Source organism: Aedes albopictus, chromosome 2 (genome assembly GCF_035046485.1).
Source record: "Aedes albopictus strain Foshan chromosome 2, AalbF5, whole genome shotgun sequence".
Classification (NCBI taxonomy): Eukaryota; Metazoa; Arthropoda; class Insecta; order Diptera; family Culicidae; genus Aedes; species Aedes albopictus.
The window spans coordinates 150,663,997-150,689,364 of NC_085137.1; the positions used below are offsets into that span (position 1 = coordinate 150,663,997).

A 25,368-nucleotide genomic window follows, 5' to 3' on the forward strand; every position below is an offset into this window, starting at 1 on the left:
GGATTCAAATAATTTAGATTCCTGGTTGGGTACCAAATACACTTGGATGATTACATTTTCTCTTTCATGGTTTGATGCGTTTCACCTCTTTCACCTCTTCTGTGACTTTAAAGTGTCAATAGATTTTGTTTATAATAAGTTTTGAAAATACAGAAACGAGTTTTCTGAGCCATTTATTCCTGAGCAGTTTTTCTGCAGAGTACTTCTTCGAAAGAAACATAAATTTAAGTTCAAATATTGTACAAATTATTTTTACAAACAAACTTTACTTATTGCTATTACGATTGTGGGATTTTCTTTTGAATATTTGAAAAGATTTCACCAAGTTTCACCTTGTCGTACAATTGCGTACATGCCTCGATTTATTTCAGTTTTTACGTTCAAGCATTCACGGAATGGAACCTTCCACAACTAACCACGCTCACGGCACTGATTACTTTTTGCGTCCATTAACTCTTTGAGCATGAGCATATATGAAAAATAATTTATAATTATTGATTGAACAGAACATCGAAATCGTACAAAGATCCAACAAACGGAGCTTGGGAGTAGCTGACTGGTCTTAATGTGCGCCTTCGATAATTCTAAACTTTACTAAGTCAATAACGGTGCTGGCCACGCCCTTACGCTCATCCCGGAAGAAAAGGAATATTAGTGTGACGCGCGTTGCTTACTAGCGACCAGATCACCTCTGCTTCTTCACGTCATTCACGAGAAGGAGTTTTTGTTATTTAGTAAGATGAAACGAACTCACCAATTTGTATACGTACCACTGGTATATATATTTTCATGAATCTGCTTTAGAATGCTCCAGGACCACTTCGAACAAATTTTGGTTACTTAAGAAAAACTACCATAAATGATCGCCAAAACTACGCCAGAGTCCTAAAGTAAAATTCAATCAGTCCTAAAGTAAAATTCAATCAAATACATATTTATCAATCGATTTTGACTCATTTGTGGTTTTCCAATTGACGCAGAAACCTTTTCGCCCATTCAGAATTGCAAACTATAACAAACTCTTCTGGGACCGAATTTCGTTTATAATTTATGACGGAATGCGGAGAGAGATTTATAGTTTACTTCTTCGCTAGACTGGGACGACTGGGACCGACCACACATTCCCCCGAATCGTTTGGTTCGTTTTGTGGGTGGATCTTGAAGGGTCGTCGGCTACTCGGGCGTAACTATTGGGTTTTATTGTTTTCAAATCTGTTACATTTTGTATCCATACTCGCCGAAGCAGCTGTTACTTGCTAAAAATAGGACCTGCTTTGAATGATTGTATACATATAGTTATTGTCTTGGTTGGATTCTAATGGGATGTCTCAAGGGCGTCGTTCAATCATACATATACAATATTGTTGTAATGGGCATTGTGATTATGAATGAAAAACCATTACGTCAAAACTCAGTGTGGGAGTATGAAGCACAGTTCGTGATGTTTACCCAAATTTTCAGTTGATCGAATTTGTATTGAGGGGAGAACGATGCAGAACGCAACGACTGTGAAGCTGGTGCTTGATTCTTCTTTATTCAAATTCGTAATTAATCATTTGAATTCACGCTTCTCTTAAAAGTTCAATCCAATAATGCGAGATTGGATGCATTTTCGCTTTGTTTGATTTTTTTATTGAATAACGGAGCAATATTTTCAATCGGCTTCCATGTACAATTAGAGGAAGGATGAATTTATCTTCCGATTTTTCTCAGTTTTTGTTTTACAGTTTAAGGACAAGGTATTTGGAGTACATTGCTCAAAATTTCTAGCGCACCGTTTTTTAGAACCGTTGAATGGATTTGGATTAAAATGCATCACGCTGTTGACAACCACTGAACAATTAGCTTGATGCATTTTCATCCAAATCCGTTCAACGGTTCTAAAAAACGGTGCGCTAGAAATTTTGAGCAATGTACTCCAAATACCTTGTCCTTAACAGAAACTATTTTTAAACGAGTGTAAAAAATGTTTTTGGATAACTGATAAACATTTGCCACCTGGAAAAAAATCTGGATCTTTTCTCTTAATGTGTATGGAAACTGATTTTGAAAATATTGCTCCGCTATATAACAAAACATAAATAAAACAAAGAATGAGGCAATGTCTGCAGCTTTACCTTGAGGTGAAACATCAAGAAATCCCATTGCAATTTTGCATACAAACTTTAGAGGCACAAATCTGACGAACGAAGCATCGAACCAAGCCGCACTTGATTTTCCTGGCTTTGCTCACTTGCAAAAAGAGTCAGCTTTTCCAAATCGAGCAAATGCGCTCGAATTTTTAAGATTTGTACTCTTGAAAACGTGAGTAGGGGTCTAAATCGGCCATTGTGGCAGCCATATTGGTATTCTTTGAAGTTTCTCTTTAAGGGTCTTACGAATGTGTCATATGTGTTTCCCAAATCCAACCAAGACGATCAATATTGTTACATTTGTAAAGTTTAATCTTACGTAGGAAATAAAAAAAAAATAAAAAAAATGTTATTTTTACATTTTTTATCGACATATGGTGAATATCATTACAACGAACAGATTAGGTACATTCTTCATTTGATTCCTCAGGTATGAGGTAGGTAAAAGGTCAAAGAACCATGCATGCGCCTCCATGAGTGTGATCTAAAACAGGAGGTGTCTTGCTGAACCGTTTTTTAGTTATTTTGCAGTGTTTTATCGTATTAGCGTAAGTAATCCATGAACATTTTTAAATGTTCAGAGAACTTTTATGATTTATATGAATTTTCAACTTAAACTTTTTCGAAAAAATTAAAAATTCAAAATATCTACTTAAGAATTATATACTATGTATTCCATACAGATTAGCAATGCAAACTCTATCCCTAGTAATGCACGTTCATCGCTTGCCGCGGCGATGACGACGCAGTGTTGACGGTGGTGGGCGCCGGATCCCCGAAGGCGGTGGGAAAATGTGTTTGCTCGGAAAAACTATACAATGACGTCGGCGGTGTAAACACGCTTAGCGAGCGTCGTCGTCGCCGTTTCCTATGCAAAGTATTTTTGTCATTTTCTGTGCCATGCTGCTGGTTGTATTGTCTTGGTCTCGGTGGACAATGTGAGCCAAACACTTTCTTGGTTCTGAGTCAGACCACGAGAAACCACGCTGAAGGTAGAAGGTGCATATCTTTTCCTGTTCATGAAAAATGTTTCGATGGTGTTTCACTCTGATAAATACAATGTTGTCAGTCACCCTGGTTCGGGTCGGACAAGGATCAGAGCCGGGAAGATATTCGAGTGATGGTGATGCCAACGGTAAACGAAGTGTAGCACGTGTACGGCGACCTACGCTGGCTGCTGCTGTATGGGACATCCGTTGTTTGTCGCATGGCCTTGGCAGTAGGTCACCATCAGATGGTGTGGGATTGATGTCTATGGCGACTGGTTGGCAAGTGATTCAGGGAGAAGAAATTTGATACGCACTGTGCTTATGCTTTCTTATTGAGGAAATCCGCTGTCTAGGGTATTATGTAGACTCTGTTATAAGTTTTATAGTTACAGCATATATTTTGTATATGTAAGATGGTCAAGAAGAAGAAGGGACAAAGACTCATTCCTGTGACAAGTAAAATAAAACTCACAATTCTCGGGAAATTCAGTATATTGGTTATTCAAAATCCTATAACCATAAGTGTGATCAAAACAACATTCATTCCCTCTGCAAGAAATATTCTGCTGTTTAACTGCATACCAAATTTTATTCGTGTGCAGTAAAATAAATCAGTCCAACCGAGATCTTAAATTTATGAAGTATGTACATTTTTGAGTCGGTGTTCACTTTCTGTTCTAGAATGAATGTGGTGATGATGGCTACGCTGCTACCGCGCTTAAATGTCAGTGTTGATTACAGTCACCCATAGAAAGTTGTCGGATTTCTTGCACCAGTACCACCCACGCACTCGCTGAGACAGCCATACCTGTTGTGTAGTATGCGAAGTTCATTTTAAAATGACAGTCGAGTCAAGTACAAGACACTGAAGACGACCTTATAGTTGAGGTCGAAATACGTATCTGTCAAAGGATGCAAATTCTTAGTGGAATTCAAAGGAACAGTACTTAACGCGATTTTCTTTTTATTTACAGATATTCCCCTAACAAGCCCAGGTTAATCATCATTCTCCACTGCTTGCCCAGCTGCCGCGAAGCTGGAAGAGTTGTCCGTCTTTACATTCAACGATTTGGTCTTGTTGACGTTGATGGTAAGACCTGCCGCTGAGGAGCGATTGGCAAGATCATCAAGCTTGTTCTGCATATCAGAGCGCCATTGAGCTAGGAGAGCAACGTCATCAGCCAGTTCGAAGTCATTTAAGTGCAGCAATAACCCGGATGGGATCGGCAAAACACCGTTGCCCAGTACTCTGTATGAAAATGCCTTGTACTGTGCTTCAGTGAGGCCGATGATTTTCTCAGGGAGACCCTTGCGTCTCAGGGCTTCCCACATGTTTCCGTGATTGAGACGGCCGAAAGCTTTTTCGTAATCAATGAACACCGGGTAGAGAGACTCTTGGACTTCATTGATTTGCTCCAGAATGATACGGAACGTGACAATATGGTCCACACAGGATCGTCCGGCACGGAATTCTGCTTGCTGCCGTCGGAGAGTTGTGTCAATCTTCTCGTGTATCCGGTTAAGGATCATTTTGCAGAGGATTTTAACCTTCCGTGACTCGCGCGGTTGGCTACCTGTGTCAGCATCACGCTAATGTTGAGTACAAAAAGTGAGATTTTTTCAACGTGTTGTACAAAATACAACAGCGCGATCGCTCGAGGGTTAAGAACGATACACAGTAACATGATGCCACGCCAATTATCGCATACAGTCAGGTCATCCTTTTTAGGTGCCTTTTCTAAGACGCCTTGCATCCAGTCGGCCGGAAATATCGCGGTTTCCCATATGTTGCAGAATAATTGATGCAGTACTTGTGCGGATAGGGTAGTGGAGGTATTTTGGACCGGGCAGGTATTTTGGACCACCTAGGAAGTTTTATGATATTTATCACATAATTGCTGTTACACCAGTGATGGTCATCGCTGCCGCTAAAAAGTTGAAAAGCTCGTTATCACCAGGTCCCGATGGCATTCCGTCAGTACTTTTCTGCCGCTGTGCTGTTGTTCTGGCTGAACCACTCTCTGTCATTTTTACACGGTCTCTCGCTGATGGCGTATTTCCGGAAATTTGGAAGCAGTCGTTTATGTTTCCCGTTTTCAAAAATGGTGATAGGAGAAATGTTAGAAATTACCGAGGAATTACAAGTTTGTCAGCAACATCGAAATTGTTTGAGATCATCGTTAGCGATGCAATTCTCAGTCAGTCGAAGCATTACATCTCAAGCGATCAGCACGGCTTCATGCCCGGGAGATCAGTGACAACGAATCTGCTTTGCTTCACCAATACTTGTATAAGTGCTATGGAGGACAGAGCGCAAGTTGATGTCATTTACACTGACCTGAAAGCGGCTTTTGATAGAATTGACCACAACATGCTGTTAGCTAAGCTTAAGCGGTTAGGAGCATCGAACACGTTCACATCATGGCTCAGTTCCTATCTAAATGGACGGCAACTCCGAGTCAAAATCGATTCCTGCGTTTCGTCGACGTTCTGTAGCTCACCTGGAGTGCCCCAAGGGAGCAATTTGGGTCCGCTTTTGTTTGTACTTTATTTCAACGACGTGGCTGCGAGACTAGGTTTGAACTGTAAAATGATCTATGCCGACGACCTTAAAATTTATTTGGTAATACGATCAGTAGAAGACTGCCACCGTCTACAAAGTTTGCTTGATCAGTTCGTTGATTGGTGCCAACGGAATAAATTGATTATCAGTGTTCCAAAGTGCTCTGTTATGACGGCTTAAAGAAGCCAATATTGTTTGACTACGAAATCAATGGATCAACACTGCAAAGAGTTCTAGAAATAACCGATCTCGGAGTAGTATTAGACCCGGAGCTGACGTTTAAAAACCACTATGCCTCTGTAATCGCCAAGGCCAATCGACAATTGGGATTCATTTCGAAAGTTGCTAAAGATTTTACTGACCCCTACTGTTTAAAATCTTTGTACTGCGCACTAGTCCGTCCAATTCTGGAGACCGCTGCTATTGTTTGGACGCCGAATGATATTTCCTGGACACTGAGGATTGAAAGGGTACAACGGAGGTTCATCCGTCTAGCTCTTCGTCATTTACCGTGGCGTGATCCGTTGAATCTTCCGGAATATTCTGCTCGTTGCCAATTGCTTGGAATAGACACCCTACAGAAAAGGCGTAAAGTTCAGCAAGCGATGTTTGTGGCCAAATTGCTAAGGAATGAAGTTGACTCTCCTGATCTCCTCTCCATGATGAACATCCGTGCTATTCAGCGACCTCTCCGGCAACGCGCATTACTGTCGGCCAGGTTTCACCGAACAACATATGGTTTTAATGATCCGATGTCGAAGATGATACGAACATTCACGTTGGTTGAGGATCTTTTTGAATTCGAAGAATCGTCGCAAAGCTTTAAAAATAAGATTAATCGTTCGTCCATATTGTAAATGTTATTGTGTTTAGTTATGTTGTTTTTATTCATTAAGACTTTCAGGTCAGATGGATTATATGTAAATAAATAAATAAATAAATAAATAAATCTCTACTAAATCTTAGTACATTTTTATTGGAACACGAAAAGTATTCAACTATGTGATGACTTTTATTTTGGATGTCAGTTAAATATGCTGTTTAGTATCAAAAATAGAGAAAATGTTTTCACTTCCAATGAAACGCACGGAAAAGCACTAAAAACAAAGGAGGTGACAAATTTGTAGTCGGCTTCGAAGAGGTCTTAAATTTTACAAATAAATATTTATTTCATGTGAATGTAGTTAAGACCTTGTAAGAACTCAAAATAAACTGTTCTTGACCTCGGTGGAGCGGTAATATTCACTAAAATGGTGGTTTGACGTATGGCCAAAATAAGTTCAACATAATCAGATGTGGACATATTTTGGACCACCTGTCAGATCCATCTCTCCAGTTCCTTCTAAAGGGAGAAAACATTCATGCCAATGTAATGTACCTTCTCTGAAAACAGATAAATAGAATAAGTTGAGACCTCCCGTGATCTGGGTTGTTATACGTTTATTTTACAATGTGATTGTTGTTGGTTCGATTTGTTCCAACAGCTTTTCGCCAAGTTAAAAATTTCAATTCGATTTGTGTCCTAACAACTAACAACGATGAAATTTTCAGGTGTTCAGTCATCCAGTTTACAAAAGTTGCCCTTCTCGGCAATTAGTTTATGACTGAGACAATGTGTTATCTAATGTATGTTTGACAAATTACATATCATTCAAATTATTTTTGATGGCCTTTCCACTCATTACAATATGTGCGGATCGCCCTTATATTTAGCAAAATCACTAGACTTTCACTCTTTCTATGAAGCGTTACGTAATTTATGCATGGTGACTGACGTCACCAACTATTGGTAACTATTGGTTAATAAATACACGTTTTGCGTAACATTTTTTATGAAACATCATACTACAATGCGTAAAAACTGGCAATTGCAGCAAAATTTCATGTTTTACCGTTACGTAATTTTTAAACGTTCCCTGCCTCAAAAAATGAATAGAAAAGATGTAAACTTCACGTAGTTTTAACTATGTTTGAATTTTTGCTGAGGTGGCTTTCATTTCATCAATTAATTGAAGTTAAATTTGGTGGGCCAAAATATGTGCACTTGGTGGTCCAAAATAGAAGCCCGAGATCCTTCAGGAGTTTTGATTTTTCTTGTATATACTACAACAATTTTGAGTTCTGTTTGGCCTTTTTCGACAGAAAACATGTTGCTCTAAGTAATGCCTACTGAAATTATCCATATTTTGAAGTGGGAACCTTCTTTTTTCGCTCTATTGTTCATTCACTTCCTAAAGGGGTCCAAAATACCTCCCTTACCCTACTACGGGGTCAGCTTTGAGCATCTCAGCTGATATGCGATAGATCCCTGGGGCCCTGTTCGATTTCATGCTAAGGATGGTTGTTTCTATCTCCTGCACTGATGGAGCTTCGGTATTGACACGGGTAATGCGTCGAACCCCTGGCAGATCATGCTGAGGTGTTGATGGCGTGGCCGACACTTGAAAAGGTTTCCAAAGTGCTCGAACCAGCGTTTCAACTGATCAGCCGGGTCGGTCAGTAACTGTCCAGACGTGTTTTTCACAGGCACCGTACACGGTCACAGAAGTTACACAGATTTGTGTACTACTAGATCAACCTCACCGCTGTGTCAAATGTACACAGTTGCTTTTCCGACTCTAGCGCTGGCATGAAAACAAAATTAACAATTATTTTTGCACTGATCGATTCTTGATAATGCATGTCTTCGTTCAGAGAAAAACAATTATGAACTTTGCTCCCATACCAGCGCTAAAGCCAGAAATGTAACTGTGTACATTTGATACAGGGGTGGAGGCTGATCTAGTAGTACACAAATCTGTGTACATTGTACACAAGCCTGTGTTGTTTCGTTTTAGGGTGTTGCATTCATCTTGGTCCCACTAAGGCGACGTGAGACATCGTAGAGGAGACGGATATCGCCGGTGTTTGCGGCTTTCTCGCCTTCGTCGACTAGGGAGCCCGCCCACGCTCTTTTATCCCTTCTACATGAGCGTTTCACTTCCTTCTCGAGAGCCGAATAGCGTTGACGGGCTACGGCTTTGGCTCCTGGTGTTTTCGCTCGCTCTCTCGCGGCTTTGGCGTTCCTTCGTTTCTCTATCTTCCTCCAGGTATCATCTGTGATCCACTGCTTTCTTCTGGTGCGTAACTCACCCAAATTATTCTCGCCGGTGGCGATGAAGGCGTTCTTGATGGTGCTCCATTGATCATCTACGCTTCCACCTTCTGGAATATCCGCAGCACGGTTCTCTAGCTCCTCGACGAAGGACTTTTCACCGCAGCGTCTTCCAGTCTGCGTGTGTTGAACCGGTGCCCGATTTTCTCCTCCTGTCGCTGGATCTTAGCAATGCGCAGTCGGATCTCGCCGATTAGGAGATGATGGCCGGACGCAATGCCGGAGCTGCGTTTGTTCCGCACATCGAGAAGGCTCCGTCTCCTTTTTCGGCTGATGCAGTTGTGGTCGGTTTGATTTTCCGTGACGCCAGCACGGGAAACCCATGTCACTTTGTGCACTGGTCGACGAGGTAAGAGCAATCCCCCAATCACCATGTCAATGTTGCCACAAAACTCTGCAAACAGCTCTCCGGTTTCGCTCATTTCTCCGAGACCATGGCGTCCCATGACGTGCTCTTAGTCCGAGTTGTCGGACCCAACCTTCGCGTTGAAGTCGCCCATGAGGATCTTGATATCACCTTTCGGAATCTTGTCCACGACAGCATCCAGTTGACTGTAAAAGTTCTCTTTGTCTTGCAGTTCGGCAGCATCGGTTGGCGCGTAACTTTGGATCATGGTAAGGTTTTGAACCCGCGTTCTGAATCGGGATACAATTATCCTCCTTTTAATAGGCTCCCACTTTATGAGCGCAAAGTGGGCGTGAGCGCTGAGCAGGAAACCAACTCCACGGTGGCGAGGAGCATGTTCACCTCGTAGGCCAGAGTTAGCAGAATTTGACCCGACGCCAATCTGTGTTCTCCAAAGATCAGCCAACGGACTTCGCTCAGTCCTAGGATCTTAAGCTTCATACGGCATGCCTCATTGGCTAGTTGTGCCAGTTTTTTGGGTTTCGGAAACAGTAGGGTTGGCCTAAGGTCTCCTATCCACTGTGGTGGGGCTGCCACCTTAGGTATATCTTCCGGTAGAGGAGCATTTCATACTCAGCCGCTGGATGCCAGAACAGACGCTGTTTGAGCCGCACCTCCTTGGTGAACAGACGCTCGGGTCGTACCTTCTCAATCTAGTTGAAGGACAACAGTGCCCAGGCTGCACTACCAGCTAAGCACACAACTCTTAGTTGGCGGTCGTTGTCATCGCTTGACCCGTGGACGCATAAGGCAGGAACTCCTAAGGACCAGAGCTATGTTGGGTGCTCCTTCCTGACTTACCATTTTGTAGCCCTTCGATAATACTGGCTGAAATGAAACCTATTATTCCTGGTATAAAAATCGATTTTTCTGTGTATTTTACAATTCGCACCTTCGGAACCACCACTGTACTTTAACATGTCGCCGCCGGCTAACAAACGGGCGAGCGTGGTCGGTCGGATGGCCGATCGGAAGAACGACTTTCATTGGTGTGCGGCGCCGCGCGCGGTGTCGGAAAAGCGTGATTTTCCACCGTGTGTAACGAAAAATTTGACGCACCATCAGCATCATCAACAGCAGCAACAACAGCACCAACAACAGTGAACAGTCCGCCAGCAGCCTGGCTTCGGTCCCTCAATCTCAGCCAGAGTTAGTCGAGTCAGTATCCAAACTTTTCTCGACCGGTTCGGGCGTGTGGGTTGACTTTTTCCCTTTTGACGAAGGAAGAACACGCGCGAGTGCGGGTTTTTCATTGTGCGGTTCGGGACGGGCTCATCTTCCGGGGGCGGAAGCGTTTTAATCTGACCGATAGTTTTTCCCCTCGTCATCGTCGTCGTCGGACGGATTCTATAGTCGGAGTGTGGACCAAGTGGAAGCTATTTAGCCCCGGTGCCGGACAAGTGGCGCTTAATTAAGAGATCAAGAGGAGTATTTGAAGTGGTTGGTTTTGGTGCCGTTTCTCTTCCGCGGTTGGTTGGTTGTATTTATAGAGGAAAATTTCTACTCAAACTTCAGCTATTTTCACTCCGGTTTACGCAAATATGTTCGTTCGATTTTTTTTTACGTTTCGTTTGATGTGCGATTGACGGGTGTGTGTTTTGCTTTATTGGAGGGATGAGTGAAAACTATGTTCAAGCGTTTACGGTGCGAGATGTCTTTGAAGATGATGTTAAACAGATTATGATTTATTCCCGTCAGTCGAGTGTGTTTTTTGTTGAATTAATTGTAGGAAGTTGGTTTCACATCCATTCAGTGCTGTGTTTACGAAAATGATCAAGACGATATTACATGAAATTCAAATTGTTACGACCTTACAGTAATCATAAAGAAAGACAATATTCGTCGAATTCGTAACCAAAGTTTGAAATTATTATTTTAAATATGTTTTTTTTTGGTACAGATGATGTGCCAAGGGTATCAGAATCATTGATTTATTCACAAACAGGGTTATAACTCATCTTAACCAAGTAAAATTAAACCGAAAATCCAACAAAATTTTCCATAGCCGCGAAAAAGCTGTTTTTGAAGCCTGAAAAAAAATATGGACGGTTTTAAATCTGCAAGATGCTATTTCAATATGATGCTATTTCAATTCTTATTCTCGAAAAAAAATTCAGATGAGCCGTAAAGGTCGTTTCCTTAAAAAAAAAAACTAAATTTAAAAACAAGCCACCGCGGAAACAAAAATTTATCATGGAAGAGAGCTATCCCAAAATCGTCTAAGAAATTCGCAAATAATAGTCCTGTTCAATGAGATAGGTCGCCCGTAGTTGTTGCATTCTGTCAACAAGCAAAACTAAAAAAAACGACAATGAATTTTCATAAGGGTCTAACTGACTTGATCGATTTCTTTTCGTCGACTCTCTCTTTCGCTAATCTTCTTCTTCTTTATGGCTCTACGTCCGCACTTGGACTTGTCGGAGTTTGGGTAGTGTCCAACCCCTCGCAGATATGCATTTAATTGGAGATAGGTGTCCGACCCTCCGAAGATTGAAACGTCACCAGCAGTGCGTTAGCTCGTTCAAGGTTGTTGAGTGTTGCGGAAGCAAGATTGTTGTTTTGGTTATTTAAACGTTGAAATACATAAGTTTAAGTTTTATACGCAGTAGTTTCGATTTGTACTTCTTCTTATAACGCAAGTCCCTGTTTAGTTTTGTTGAAGAATTGTGCGTAAAGCCAACAGGTTATGGCCCAGAATTGAGAAGAAGTCAAAGTGGTTCTGCAAGTTTGGAAGTGAGAGTCGTGGGACATTTTTTCCAGTGTTGTGTTTGTGTATTTTGGCGCTACTTCGGCGGACTGAAAATTCATTTTGGAAGAACTGGACAAAACGTAGTTAGTGAAAATGAGTGACACGAAGGTGGCGATGGAACGGCTGAACAACTTTAACTGGACCAGCTGGAAGTTCCGTATGGAACTGTTGCTGGTGAAGGACGGACTGTGGGCAGTAGTGAGCGAGCCTAAACCGGAAGCAGCAGATGCTAATTGGATTACGAAGGATGCTTCTGCTCGGGCGACGATTGGTTTGACACTAGATGACGGACAATTAACTCATGTGATTGGCGCAGAAACGGCTAACGAAATGTGGTCAAGGCTGAAAGCATATCATGAGCGAGGGTCGCTCTGTAATAAGATTCATGTTTTGAGAAAGCTATGCTCTTTGAGGCTGACTGAGGGAGGTGACATGTCGAAGCATCTAACAGAAATTACAGAACTGGTACAAAGATTGGTTGGAATGGGAGAGAAGTTGGGAGAGCACTGGGTTGTGGCAATACTTTTGTCAAGTTTGCCAGAGACGTACAATCCATTAATTACCGCATTGGAAGGCCGATCTGAGGAAGAATTGAAGCTGGAATACGTTAAGGGCAAACTACTCGATGAATGGCGGAGGCGTTGCGAGTTCAATGATGACGGGGTCTTTCATCATGACACAGCACTGAGAGCAGCGAAACAGCAACAAATAAGGTCTGGCTATTGGAAACGCGAATGTTATTATTGCCACGAAGAAGGACATATTCGTCGGTATTGTCCACATTTGGCAGGAATCAGGCAAACTGATGAAGAAGGCAGGATGGAAAATGTGGAGGCACCCGTTACCGGAAGCAGTTCGAGGGAAAGTGGCTCGCGCAATGTGTGCTTCACAGCTACAGTGAAAGGAGGTATCGAAACGGAAGGATGGTTGATTGACAGTGGCAGTTCGATGCACATGACAGGGAAAATTGAACAACTGAAGGATGTAGTACCGTGTAATAAAGGCGTTTTCTTGGCTGATGGCAAGATGGCGTCGGTTAGAGCTACCGGAACCTGTGAATTCTCGAAACGAGGAGTGACTGGCGAGAAGATTGACGTGAAATTGAAAAACGTTCTCTATGTACCCGGACTTGCAGCTAACGTAATGTCGGTGAGCCGTATGGTTGATGCGGGATACAACATTTCTTTCGGACATGAACGTTGCATGGTTCTGGACGGAGCTGAAGCTGTATTTGTTGGAGAACGACGAGGAGAAGGATACTGGATTGAGGAGGAGTAGCTGTGTTTCAGGAGGAGTAAAGTAGTAATGGTGGCGAGGTGTTGACATTAAGGAGGAGTGTCGGAGTTTGGGTAGTGTCCAACCCCTCGCAGATATGCATTTAATTGGAGATAGGTGTCCGACCCTCCGAAGATTGAAACGTCACCAGCAGTGCGTTAGCTCGTTCAAGGTTGTTGAGTGTTGCGGAAGCAAGATTGTTGTTTTGGTTATTTAAACGTTGAAATACATAAGTTTAAGTTTTATACGCAGTAGTTTCGATTTGTACTTCTTCTTATAACGCAAGTCCCTGTTTAGTTTTGTTGAAGAATTGTGCGTAAAGCCAACAGGACTTGGCCTGCCTCGCTTCAACTTAGTGTTTTTTGAGCACTTCCACAGTTATTACATGAAGGGCTTTCTTTGCCTGCCATTGCATGAAATTTTATATTGTGAGGCAAGTACAATGATACACTATGCCCAGGGAGTCGAGAAAATGTTCCCGACCGGAACAGGAATTGAACCCGCCTTCTCCGGATTGGCGATCCACAGCCTTAACCACTAGGCTAACTGGAGATCCCTATCTTTCGCTAATAACTTGATCAAAACAAACAAAATCATTATTCTTTTTGTTTCTATAGCAACATGTAGTCTTCTTCGCATTTCAACCAAAAAATATTTGGAAAACTCAAAATACATTCTGGGAGAACACAAAGAGATAAAGAGAACTCCAAAATGTCAGTTAGGCCCAAATGAAAAATTAGTGTCGAAACATCGAGCAAGGTCAAGGGCGTAGCCAGCTTTTCGGCCAGAGGGGGGCGAGTACTCTTAGAAAATTTATACCTACTACCTCTTATATAACTAATCGCAATACGGTGAAATTGAATGTAATAGAGTTTCGAACCACTTGGGCATCCGCGTCAATTCCCGGCACGGAGACGAACCAGCTTCGGGCTGAAAGTCTCGATAATAAAGACAAAAAAAAATCCCGGCGCCTCACGGCAAAACAAATCAAAATATCACTTTCCGCATATTTTTCAAACGTACTTTTGTATGTAATCGTCTCCCGCAACATTTCCGCAGCAAGATTCACCTTCAATAAGCCACACGTTTATTATATTTTGTACAATGCGTAGAAAAAAGTTCGCTTGTTTTACATAAATCAGTGTGGTGCTGGTAGCGGTGACCAATTTCTGGAATAATAAGGATTTTTCTTTAGTCGTACATAATTTCTGCTATGCTCATATTTTTTTTTGTTAAAATCTACAAAACTTTCGTAATAAATCATAGCTGAACTCTTTTGGAAATTACGAACTATTTTTTTGGACTAACCCAGAATTTTCTTCATGATTTTCTGCAACATTTTCTCTAGTTTAACTGTAGAACATAATGGAAACTTGTCCAGAGATTTTTTTGAAAATGTACTGCATATACTAATTTCAGATCATAATCCTGTAGAAATGTCAATCGACGTACTTTTGGAAGGATCTTTTTCTAAGAATTCTTGAATACCTCGTAACAGCCTTGAAACTATCACTTGAAGAAACTTTTGAGAAACTCTACTAAGAATTCCAGAAGGTATTTCCGGAGAACTCTCATATAATGGAATTCTAGAAATAATCCTGGAATTCACCTGAAGGAATTCCTGGTCAAATCGCTAGAATGCATTCAAAAATAAATGTCTGGAAGAATATAATAAGGAATTCCTAGAGACGTTCCTGGTGCATTTCCTAGATAAATTCCATTAGGAAACTCTGGGAGAATTCCGAAAGAGTCTTCCCTGGAGAAATGTCTGAAAGCGCTTCTAGCATGTTAGTTCTTATTTGTTTAAATTAAGTCACAGTGATTTCTACGTAATCAAAATCTGCACTGCCGTGACTCTTATTTGAAATGTGTGTTGCTTAGAAGAATCCCTGGAGGACTTATTATTAGAATTCCTGATGGAATCCCTAAATAAACTCCTGAAACTCCTGAATAGGAGCCTCACTAATAAAGAAATAATAATAATAATAATAACTCATGAAAAAAAAACTGCTGGAACCCCTGGAAATTTTTTAGGCAACTTCTTACACAAAATAAGAAAAAAGATCCCTAATAAAAATTTTGAAAAAATCCTAGGATAAGTCCGTTGGACATTTGCGGGGGAATTTCTGAAGGAGTTCCTTGACATTTTTTTGGAAGAATCCCTGAAGGACTTTTCAGAGGAACATCTTCAATACCGCCCTGGAATAACTCCTAGAGGGGTCTCAGAAGGAGTTCCTGAAAAAAGTCAATGGATTACTTCTTGAAGGCATTCTTGGTGAAAAAACGAATATCAGGATATATTCCTGAAAGAATCGCAGGACGAATTTCTGATTTCTGAATCTATAGATGAACCTCTAAATTGTTTTGGAGATAATTGTGAGACTTCCTTGATGACTTCTTGAAGATCTTGCATCCTCCCAGGCTTCTATATGCATCCCTCTAAAATTATCTTATTGAATTCAAATATAAATCGCTGTAGGAGTTTCTGGAAATCTTCAAGTAATCCTGGAGAATTTCTTGGATGCATCCCTGATAAAGATGATGGAAGCATTTCTGAAATTTCTAAAGGAACCACTGAATAAATTTTTAAAGAGATCCCGAGATGAATTTCTAAAGAAATCACCAGAGGAGTTCCTGGAGCAATACCTGGGAAAGTTCTTGGAGAATTCCCAGGAGGAATTTCTGGAAGTATCCCAGGATGAACCCCTGGAAAAATTCCTGAAGGAATTACTCGAGGAATTTCTGCAGGAATGCCTGCAGGAAACTCTGGAGAAATTCCCGGAGAAATCACTCGATGAATTCTTGGAAGAATCTCTGGGGCTATTACAGAAGAAATCTCTTGAGGAATTCCTGGATGAATCCCTGGAGGAATTCTTGAAGATATTTCTAGAGCAATCTCTGGAGGAATGCATGAGGGAATCCTGGTAGAATCTCTGGAGGAGCTTGTGGAAAAATTCCGGGCAGAATCCTTAGAGAAATTTGAGAAGGAGACCGTGGAGAAATTCCTACAGGAATCCTCTGAGGAATTCCTGGAGAAATCCCTGGGGAGATTTCTGGAGGAAACCTTGAAGCAATTCTTGGAGAAAACCTCTAAAAGAATTCCCGGGGGAATTCCTAGTGGAATCTCTGATCAATTTCTGAATGTATACCTGAAGAAATTCCTGGAGGAATCCCTAGAGAAATTTTGGGAGGAATCTTTTGAGATATTTCTGGAGGAATTCCTGGAGGGATATCTGGAGGATTTTTTTTAATCTCTGGAGGAATCCTTAAAGCAATTCCTTGATAAATCTCTGGAGCAAATTCTAGAGGAATGCTTGGAGGAACTTCTGAACAAATTCCAAACGAAATCCCTTGAGGAATTTGAAGAGGGGACCCTGGATGAATTCCTGGTGAAATCCCTAGAGGAATTCTTGGAGGAATCCTGTAGCAATTCCAGTAGGTATTTCTTCTGTAGGAATTCTTGAAGGAATCCGTGAAGCAATTGCTGGAGAAATCTCTGGAAGAGATCTTGAAGAAATCTCTGGAGGAATTCCTTGTGAAATTTCTGGATGAATTCTTGGAGGAATTCCTGCCCCAGTAGCACACATATTCTACATTAGTCTATGAAACTCTTATACGACCAAATTCAGTCATATGTAAGTTAAGTAACATATACTAGTATAGCTATTATAGTGGGGGAGTCACTGCAGGAATTCCTGGATGAAATCCTGGAGGAATGATTGGAAATATTCCTGGAAATCCTAATAGAATTCCCTGGAGGAATTCCTGGAAAAAATCCTGAAGGAATTCCAGGAAAAAAACCTGGAGGAATTCCTGGAGGAATCCTTATCGTTATTCTGAATTCCTGAAAGAATGCCTGGAGCTATTTCTGGAGAAATTTCTAAAGACATGCCTGTAAGAATTCCTGGAGGAATGTTTTGAGAAATTCTAGGGGGAATATCTATAGGAATACCTAGAGAAATCCCTGTTTGAATTCTTAGAGGAATCCATAGAGTAATTCTTGGAAGAATTCCATAAAGAATCACTGTAGCGATCGCCGGAGGATTCCCTGGAGGAATCCCTGGAGGAGTTTTTGGAGGAATGACTGTAGAAATTCCTGGAGGAATCTCTCCATTCTCTTATTGATTCCTTCAAATGAACTCCTGGATATTTTTTGTACAAGTTTTTTTTAAGGAATTCCAGAATTTTCCAATAATTTCAGGTAAAATTTTCTGAAATAATTCCTGAACAAATATTTCGAATTATTTTATATGGAATTATTGGAGCAATCTCTAGCGAAATCTCTAAAGAAATACCTGCAGAAAACATTAAAGGATCTCTGGTGAAATTTCTTTGGGAATCCCTGGATAAATTCCTTCAGGAATCCTCATAAAAAGCACTGGAACAATAGCTGGAGGAACCTCTGAAGATATTCCTGGGAAATTCCCAGATAATTGTCTGGTGAAATCCTTAGAGGAATTCTTGAAGAAATCTCTGGAGAAATTCATGATGGAATCACTGAAGGAAACTATGGGAAATTTCCTGGAGGAATTCGTCGATGCCTCCTTGCATAAGTTGCTGTAAAATTTTTTGAAGTGAGCGTTGAAGGAATTCCTGAAGCATTTCTTGGAACAAGTTCTTGCCATCGCCAAAAGGCAGCCCTAGGTTTCAGGTCTTATGAACCAGCACCCACATTTTTCGCATTGTATTTTTTTTTTAATATAAAAACGCCGGAACAAATAAAATTTTGCCATTTTTTTACAACTTTGAAAGAGCGAAAAGTTTTTTTTATCTGTATTAACGAAATTTTTAGCCCTAGGCTAGTTCATCTCGTGACCCACGCTTTACTTCCCTTCCGAAGGAAGAACTCACATTTTGCGAGTTTGTCGAGAGTGGGATTCGATCCCAGGTCCTCGGCGTGATGGTCAAGTGTTCTAACCATTACACCAGGTCCGCTCCCCCAGAGTGAAAAGTTCTACTTATTTTTTTTTATTGAAGTAAGGCCGCATTTGCGATCATGAATCACGGCTGATTCTGCACTTGATTTCAAATGTTATTTTTTAACAGAATATGAAATGGACGTGGAAACCCTTAGGCTTTATCGAGACCTCGAGATATTCTAATTCCGACATTTTCTTCTTATTTTCTTATGCATAGAACAAAAAAACTATCTTAAAGTCTGGATGTTTCAGGTAAATATTTGAGAATTTTTAGAAATTTCCTTCTGGGAATTTTACTTCAGAATTTTCCGGATTTTTAATGCAAATTCCAAAGACTTTTTTTTTTGATTCCATTGGTCACTTTCATTCACCCCAACTTTCAAACTGTATTAACGCTGCAGAAATTCACTAGTTAGCCCAGAACAAAAAAGGTGTGATAATAAACAATAAATGAAAATGCTTCTTAATCATACTCGAAAAATTTTGCTGGTTTTTTTTATTTGTTTTTATTCGTGAATTTTAACTTGGGCTTATTCTTCACATTTGCTGCAAATTAAGTTAGTTGCCCAGAAATGTGATTATCGGTTTATGTTTTGTTTTCTTTGCAAAAACATGAGGTCATGGAAAAGCTCTACGTCGAGTGACTAAGGCTACTTCATTAGAAATCACCGTGGAGCTCATTAGTAAGGCAGTAACTTTCTCTAGTATTCCTGGGAATATTCCGCTAGGCGTTCTACAAACAATTTGGGATATTTTTTATAAACTTTCGAGATTTTTCAGTTACGATTCTGAGAAGAAAGGCAGTGTTTGGACGGCGAAGTGATAAATGAACCAATCGGCAGTTTTTCTCCCCTTCTGTTGGTTCTGTTTCAATCGCCACGTGCGAATTTGAGTTGTATGGTTAACGAAGGAATACAAAGAAGATGCTCCGATATACAAAAGCTGCGACGAGGAGCGGTCATCGCTAAGTGTAACACTTAGAGTAATGAGGGGCAAAAGTTCGCAGTGGGTCTTTCTCTACGCACGAGTTAAGAACGATTATAAGGCAATCAGTGTGCTCGCCTATTTAAAACAATTTTATTCTGGCGTAACTCATAGCGTGATCAGAGTGCTATATTTTTTTGTTTCTGATAGTTTATTTTTTTTTCTATTTACAAGCGAAATTTTACAAAAAAATCTATATTCTTTTTTTTTGGGAAAACAAAAAAAAAACACTAGTTTTTTACAAAAGTGTTTACCGTCCACTCCCGTTGGTTTGAGACACCTCATGCAAACCAACGGGGTTCATTTTTTAATTTGAACTTCTAGTAACCCTGTGGGCATCGAAAAACACACTGATGGTAACTCTTTTTGCTGTTTTGTTTTGACTTTGCGTTCCGTTTCACCCCGTTCCATGAACAGTATGGAGTTTGAACCATTTTTAGTATGAACGATGTGCAGATTAGAGGGGGTTATTTAAGTTTTACTCTTGGCACCATTTCATAGAAAATTTGTTGTTACATCCGAAAATTGATCTTATTATTATAATTTTCTTCCGTGTTAAGAATTTCAACAAAATCTCAAAATTTTGTTGGATTTGGTTCATTGAATCTGTAGATATGACAGCTCAAAGTTGGCTATCGGATAATTATACCTTATTATAGAATCTTTCTAACTTTGTGTAGAATAGCCCGATCTTCTCCAAATTTGGATAACTGATACCACAATCAACCTTAAGTAAAAATTTGAGAAATTTTGATGCTTTTTCTAGAAGTTACATTTATTTGACCATTTTTTGAATTTAAAAATTTTGCCTTTCCCGATCATTTTGTTTATCCCCTGTATGTTTCACCAAGAGTTGCTTCAAGAGTGTTATCTACCAATCCACATTTAACTGTTTTACAAATTGTGCTCGACCTTCCCATTTATGTTGTCTCAAGATAAGAATTCTATTCAACAAAAACTTTACCCAAAAGTCTACAAAAACTGCATAAACATTTTCATTGAGGTATTCCTCTAGAACGTCTCATGAGTACAAGAATTTACGATGAATATGTAGATAGTGTTTTATTCTTTGAAGACAATTCAACTATGTAGGATTCAGATGAATATATGCTACTTATGTATCAGTAGGTCGGCTCCAGAGACACGTTCTCCTCCATTTGGGAAATTTGTGCCACTTGGGTACTTTATTGCAAAGAATTTCAATTCCTGTTGGGCGAATAAATACTATTACTATACTATAATTATTATTGGGCAAGTTATGTAAGAACACAAATTAATGTTTTAAATCTTTTTAATGCTCAACTTTTGAACTTTTTTTTTCCTAAATTTTAAGAATTGCTTAAACATATTTACAAAGTTTATGGGTTAAAGGAGAACCTGAAGTGTTTTAGTGTAAATTTCATAGTCATCACCACAGGGCTGTGCTAAAAGTTTTGTTTTGTCGGTTTTAGTTTGCGCCGTTTTTTTGTTATTCTGTTTATCTACTGACGAGAAAATGAGAGTGAAAATTGCTGCCACCCACCGTCGCCACCAAGGCCACAATAAAGTGTGAAGCTGATATAGTGAATTGTTTTCTTTCTTGTGCGTACCATATCAAATGCTCACGTGTTGCCGGAATCTGTTGATCCATTGGTGATGCTGCTATTCTGTGTGGTGAACGTGTGAATGAAAAATGATCTAAATCTATCTTGAATCGACGACGACTTCCGAACAACAATAACAACGACGACATCGCGCCATATCCCGACTTTCCCCCGAAAATAATGGTTCGATTTGGGAAGAAAGAAAGCGCCGAGAGGCGCCAGCTGTTGGCCAGTATGAGCTCGATGCACTACAACAGCTCCAAGCAGATCGATAATGGTGAGTTTTTAAAAAGTGTGTTTCTCTAATTTTCTTGGAATAGCTAACGCAGTGAAGCAAAATAAAATCATGCGCTAGTACTTTCCCAGCCAGCATCAATTAGTAAATGGGAAAAGGAACTTGCATGAACAAGCACTACCGAAGTTGAAGTGGTTTATTTTTAAGTTTTTGCTCATCAATTTTGGTTTGGAACTGTGAGGGCACCCATAGAATGCATTGAGTTTGGTCTTCTATTGAAAAAACTATTTTTTCGTATATTTTTTATGTGTTATCCATACATTTTGTAATTATTTATTTTCAAGTCAAAGCCTAAATTGTACCAAAAAATTGACATCACCTTGTTACTTTTTGCAATGAAATTGACGTGAAATTGTCGAGAAATCTTCTTAGTACAAGTAAACATAAACTTTAACTGATCGCAAAAACAGTCTACCGTCGTTCTGAAACTAATCCTTGTTGTTCAAGCTCCATTTCGCGTATCTAGGTTAAACGGCGGAAAAGGGGTACCCCGAGTATGAGTGACATTGACGACGACGAGTGAAACAAAATACGCTTGACTCAGTCCGTTTATTTTTAAGAGGAGGAAAAGGTGCTCTATGTCGCCGGCTCTTCTTGATTTCATGCGAGTGGTGCGTGCTTCCGTCGTGGGTTTGCAAGATTTATCGGTAAATATGATGACATATGATAACTTGGCATTTGCTACAGGATTCAAATGGAATGGTTTGCGGATTTCTTATGTTTCGGTAGAACATATATCATAATATTTTTTTTTTCATCATATTGATAGTATAGTTCACTACTAATTAAATAAAACATAAGTTGCCAAGATAGCTTATTCTATTTTTTTCACAGCAATCCGAAAAAATATATAATTTCAAATATTTTTCATACCTAATTTTCAACACGACAGGGAAACTGGATTGAAAAGCTGGTAACTTTATTTTTATTAGGCCGTTACAAATATTTATTTCACTTTTTGTCCTACCACTCTTTGGTTGGTCGAGGGGGGGATAAAAATAATAAAGTATTTAATTTGAAAAATATTAAAAACTCCTCGGATTTGTTAAAGAACTTTTGCCAAAACCCGGTATTTTGATAAATATTTTTTCATCTGCCCCCTCAAAATGCAAAATCTAGCCAAAAATTTTTGAAGGGGGGGGGGGGGAGACAAAAAGTGAAAATAAAATTTGTATCAGCCTTATTTGTGTTTTTATTTTTTATTTTTTGACATTGTATAAGCTTCAATTGCTCAAAACACCAAAGTATTTCTTTTTTTTGTTTTTTTTTCTTTGATCTGGCCCAGAAAACTTGTGTTAAACTCTGGTACGGTAATCATGTGAACCACGCTGGAGTTGATTTTTAAATATTTGAATTATAGCATATTTTGATAACTCCCACAAAATTTAAACTGCTGTACTTTTAACTAACACGACTTTTAATATCACAACAAACAATATTCTTGTGCTCATAATTATTTACGCAATCATATAGCGAAAAAATATGTTGCGTTTAAGTAACTTTTCAAGAAAAACCCTAGAGATATTGAAATGGTTTCGGATGGACACGAGAACACGGATAAAACACGGATTTAACTCTACTCGATAAAACGCTTAGTCACATATATTCAGGGTTATCTCTTATTACTAATGTTTACCTCTGTCACACTGAAGGTAGTAAAAAGTAGGACACATAGGGTGTACACTACAGGATATATAAATACGGGCTACTTACTAACAGGGGTTGTATTTCTAACACCCCTGCTCAACCACTGGAGTTAGCCAGCCCAACGCCAGCGCAATGCTTACGAAACGCCAAAACAGGAAGACTTTTAGTCATCATGTCTGCCTGCTGATCAACTGTTGTTATGTACTGCAGTACGATCTTCTTCTGTCGAACCAGATCCCGGAGATAATGGAACTTAACATCCACATGTTTCAGGCGTCCGAAGTCCTTGGATTCCTCAGCAATGCGCATCGAAGACTGATTATCCTCGAAGAATACAACTGGCTCTCCCGGATCATTACCAAGGTCACGAATCAATCTCACCAACCACTGCTCGTGACAAGCTGCTACACATAGTGCCGCCAGTTCCGCTTCAGTCGAAGAGAGAGACACAGTTTGCTGCTTCCGTGTGATCCACGCTGCCGTACAACCGAACACTTTAAAAATAGCACCGCTTACTGACCGCCTGTCTGCAACATCGTTGGCCCAATCTGCATCACAGTACACTTCTACCGCTACAGCATTCGGGTTCCTTTGATAAACCAGGCCCACGTCCAACGATCCCTTCACGTAACGTAGTATTCGCTTCAGGTATGCCCAATGAAGATCCGTCGGGCAGCTCTGATACTGGCTGAAAAAGTTTACTGATGATGCCAAGTCCGGCCTTGTAGTCATGGCTGCGTAGGTTAAACACCCGATTAGCTCCCTATAAGGCTGCGTTGTTCGGTTCTTCTCCTCACCATGGTGGAGCTTCAGCCGATTCTCCATGGGCGTCGAAATCGGTTTACAATCGTCCATCTTGAAGCGTTTCAGCATGTCCTGGAGATATTGTTTCTGGCTTATACGCATCGAACCATTTTTCACATCCCGATCAATGCGCAATCCAAGGAAACACCTAATTTCCCCGCCGTCAGTCATCTCGAACTCATTAGCCAAGCAGCGTTTCACCGTTTCCACAAGTTTCAACGACGAACCAGCAACCACGATATCATCGACGTAGATCACCATCAATACGGTTCCCTTGTCAGACTTCCACACGTACAGGCACTGGTCATTTTTGCTTCTTTCAAATTTTAGCTGCTTCTTCACAAAATTGTGGAACCGCTCGTTCCAAGCTCGCGATGCTTGTTTCAGCCCATATAGACACCTTTGCAGACGGCACACCAGATTTTCACCTGCTTCATACCCTTCTGGCTGGACCATGAAGATTTCCTCCGTTAATTCTCCGTTCAGGAAAGCTGTTTTTACGTCCATTTGATGTATGACCATGTTTTCCTGATTGGCAACTGCTAAAACTGTCCGCAAAGTGTCCAATTTAGCGACTGGTGAATAAGTTTCGCTATAGTCAAAGCCTCGTCGTTGACTGAAACCGCGCGCCACTAAGCGAGCTTTATAACGGTCGGGTTTCCCGTCAATTCCACGCTTGATCCGGAATACCCACTTGCTGGTGACTGGAGTACGATTCTCGGGTAACTTCGTCAGACTCCAAGTGTTATTTTTCTGCAACGATGCTAACTCATCCTCTACGGCGTCTTTCCACTTCAGCCAGTCTGGTCGCTTCCGCGCCTCCGCCAAGTTATTCGGAACCTCGTCGACGTATCCCATAGCATTCAACGCATACGCTGCATACTCCACTTCAAAATCTTCGTGCCACTTCGGTGGGCACCTCTGACGCTGCTGCCTTGGTTCATCCCGACGTCCTCCGCTTGCAGTGTCTTCCGCTCCAGGCTCAGCATCGCTATCTCCTCGAAAACTGTCAAACTCGTCCACTGATTCTTCATCTGATACTTCTTCAGATCGTTCTTCACCAGACTTCTCCGGCACAGAATACTGGAACACATCACTCGAACGAACTAGCTTTTCTTCGGAACAGCCGCCTTCAGCTTCAACAAAGTCAACGTCGCGTGCGTGAACAATTCGCTGGGAGGTTGTATTCCACACACGATAGCCGTTATGGCCGTAGCCAATAAAGATTCCTTTCCAAGCTTTGGAATCCATCTTCTTCCGATGTTCTTTCGGAATGTGCACAAATACACTACATCCAAACGTACGCAACTTGGAAATGTTTGGTTTCTTGCTTTCCCACAATTCGAACGGAGTAACTCCTGATTGGATCGCAGTTGACGGACTACGATTCACGAGGTAAGCCGCTGTTTGCACTGCCTGACCCCAAAATCGCTTACTGATTCCGCAATCGAACATCATAGCACGAGCCTTCTCAACAAGAGTGCGGTTCATCCGCTCAGCCACCCCGTTCTGCTCGGGGGTGTACGGAACCGTCCAATTTACCTCGATGCCTTTCTCCTTGCAAAACCGCTCGAACTGCTTGCTGCGATATTCGCCGCCGTTATCACAGCGCAATTTGCTAATCTTCTTCCCGAATTTTGCTGCCACCAGAGCTTCAAAGTTTCGGAACCGATCAAACACTTCGTCCTTCGACTCGATCAAGAACACCATCGTAAAATGCGACCAGTCATCGATAAATGTCACAAAATACTTAACTCCATCTAGTCCGACTGGAGTGACTGGTCCACATACGTCCGAATGGATCACTTCGAGCACTCGCGACGATCTTTTCGTTTCACACGCCGGGAACGGTTTCCGAGTTTGCTTCC

General features: G+C 40.8%; 1 protein-coding gene across 7 annotated transcripts in view; it reads left to right on the forward strand.

Annotated features, from left to right (window-relative positions):
* Positions 1–25,368, forward strand: part of LOC115258720 (uncharacterized) — an 88,712-nt gene that overhangs the window by 48,516 nt on the left and 14,828 nt on the right. For 2 of the 7 annotated variants that reach the window (XR_009997525.1, XR_009997522.1), the window contains exon 2: positions 20,623–21,031. The exons of 2 other annotated variants lie outside the window; for them this stretch is intronic. The gene's annotated coding sequence lies outside the window, so the exon portion shown is untranslated. Of the gene's footprint in view, positions 1–9,843; positions 10,714–20,622; positions 21,032–25,368 lie in introns of those variants that run through there. 3 more of the 7 variants (XR_009997524.1, XR_009997523.1, XR_009997526.1) reach the window with 3 other exon arrangements.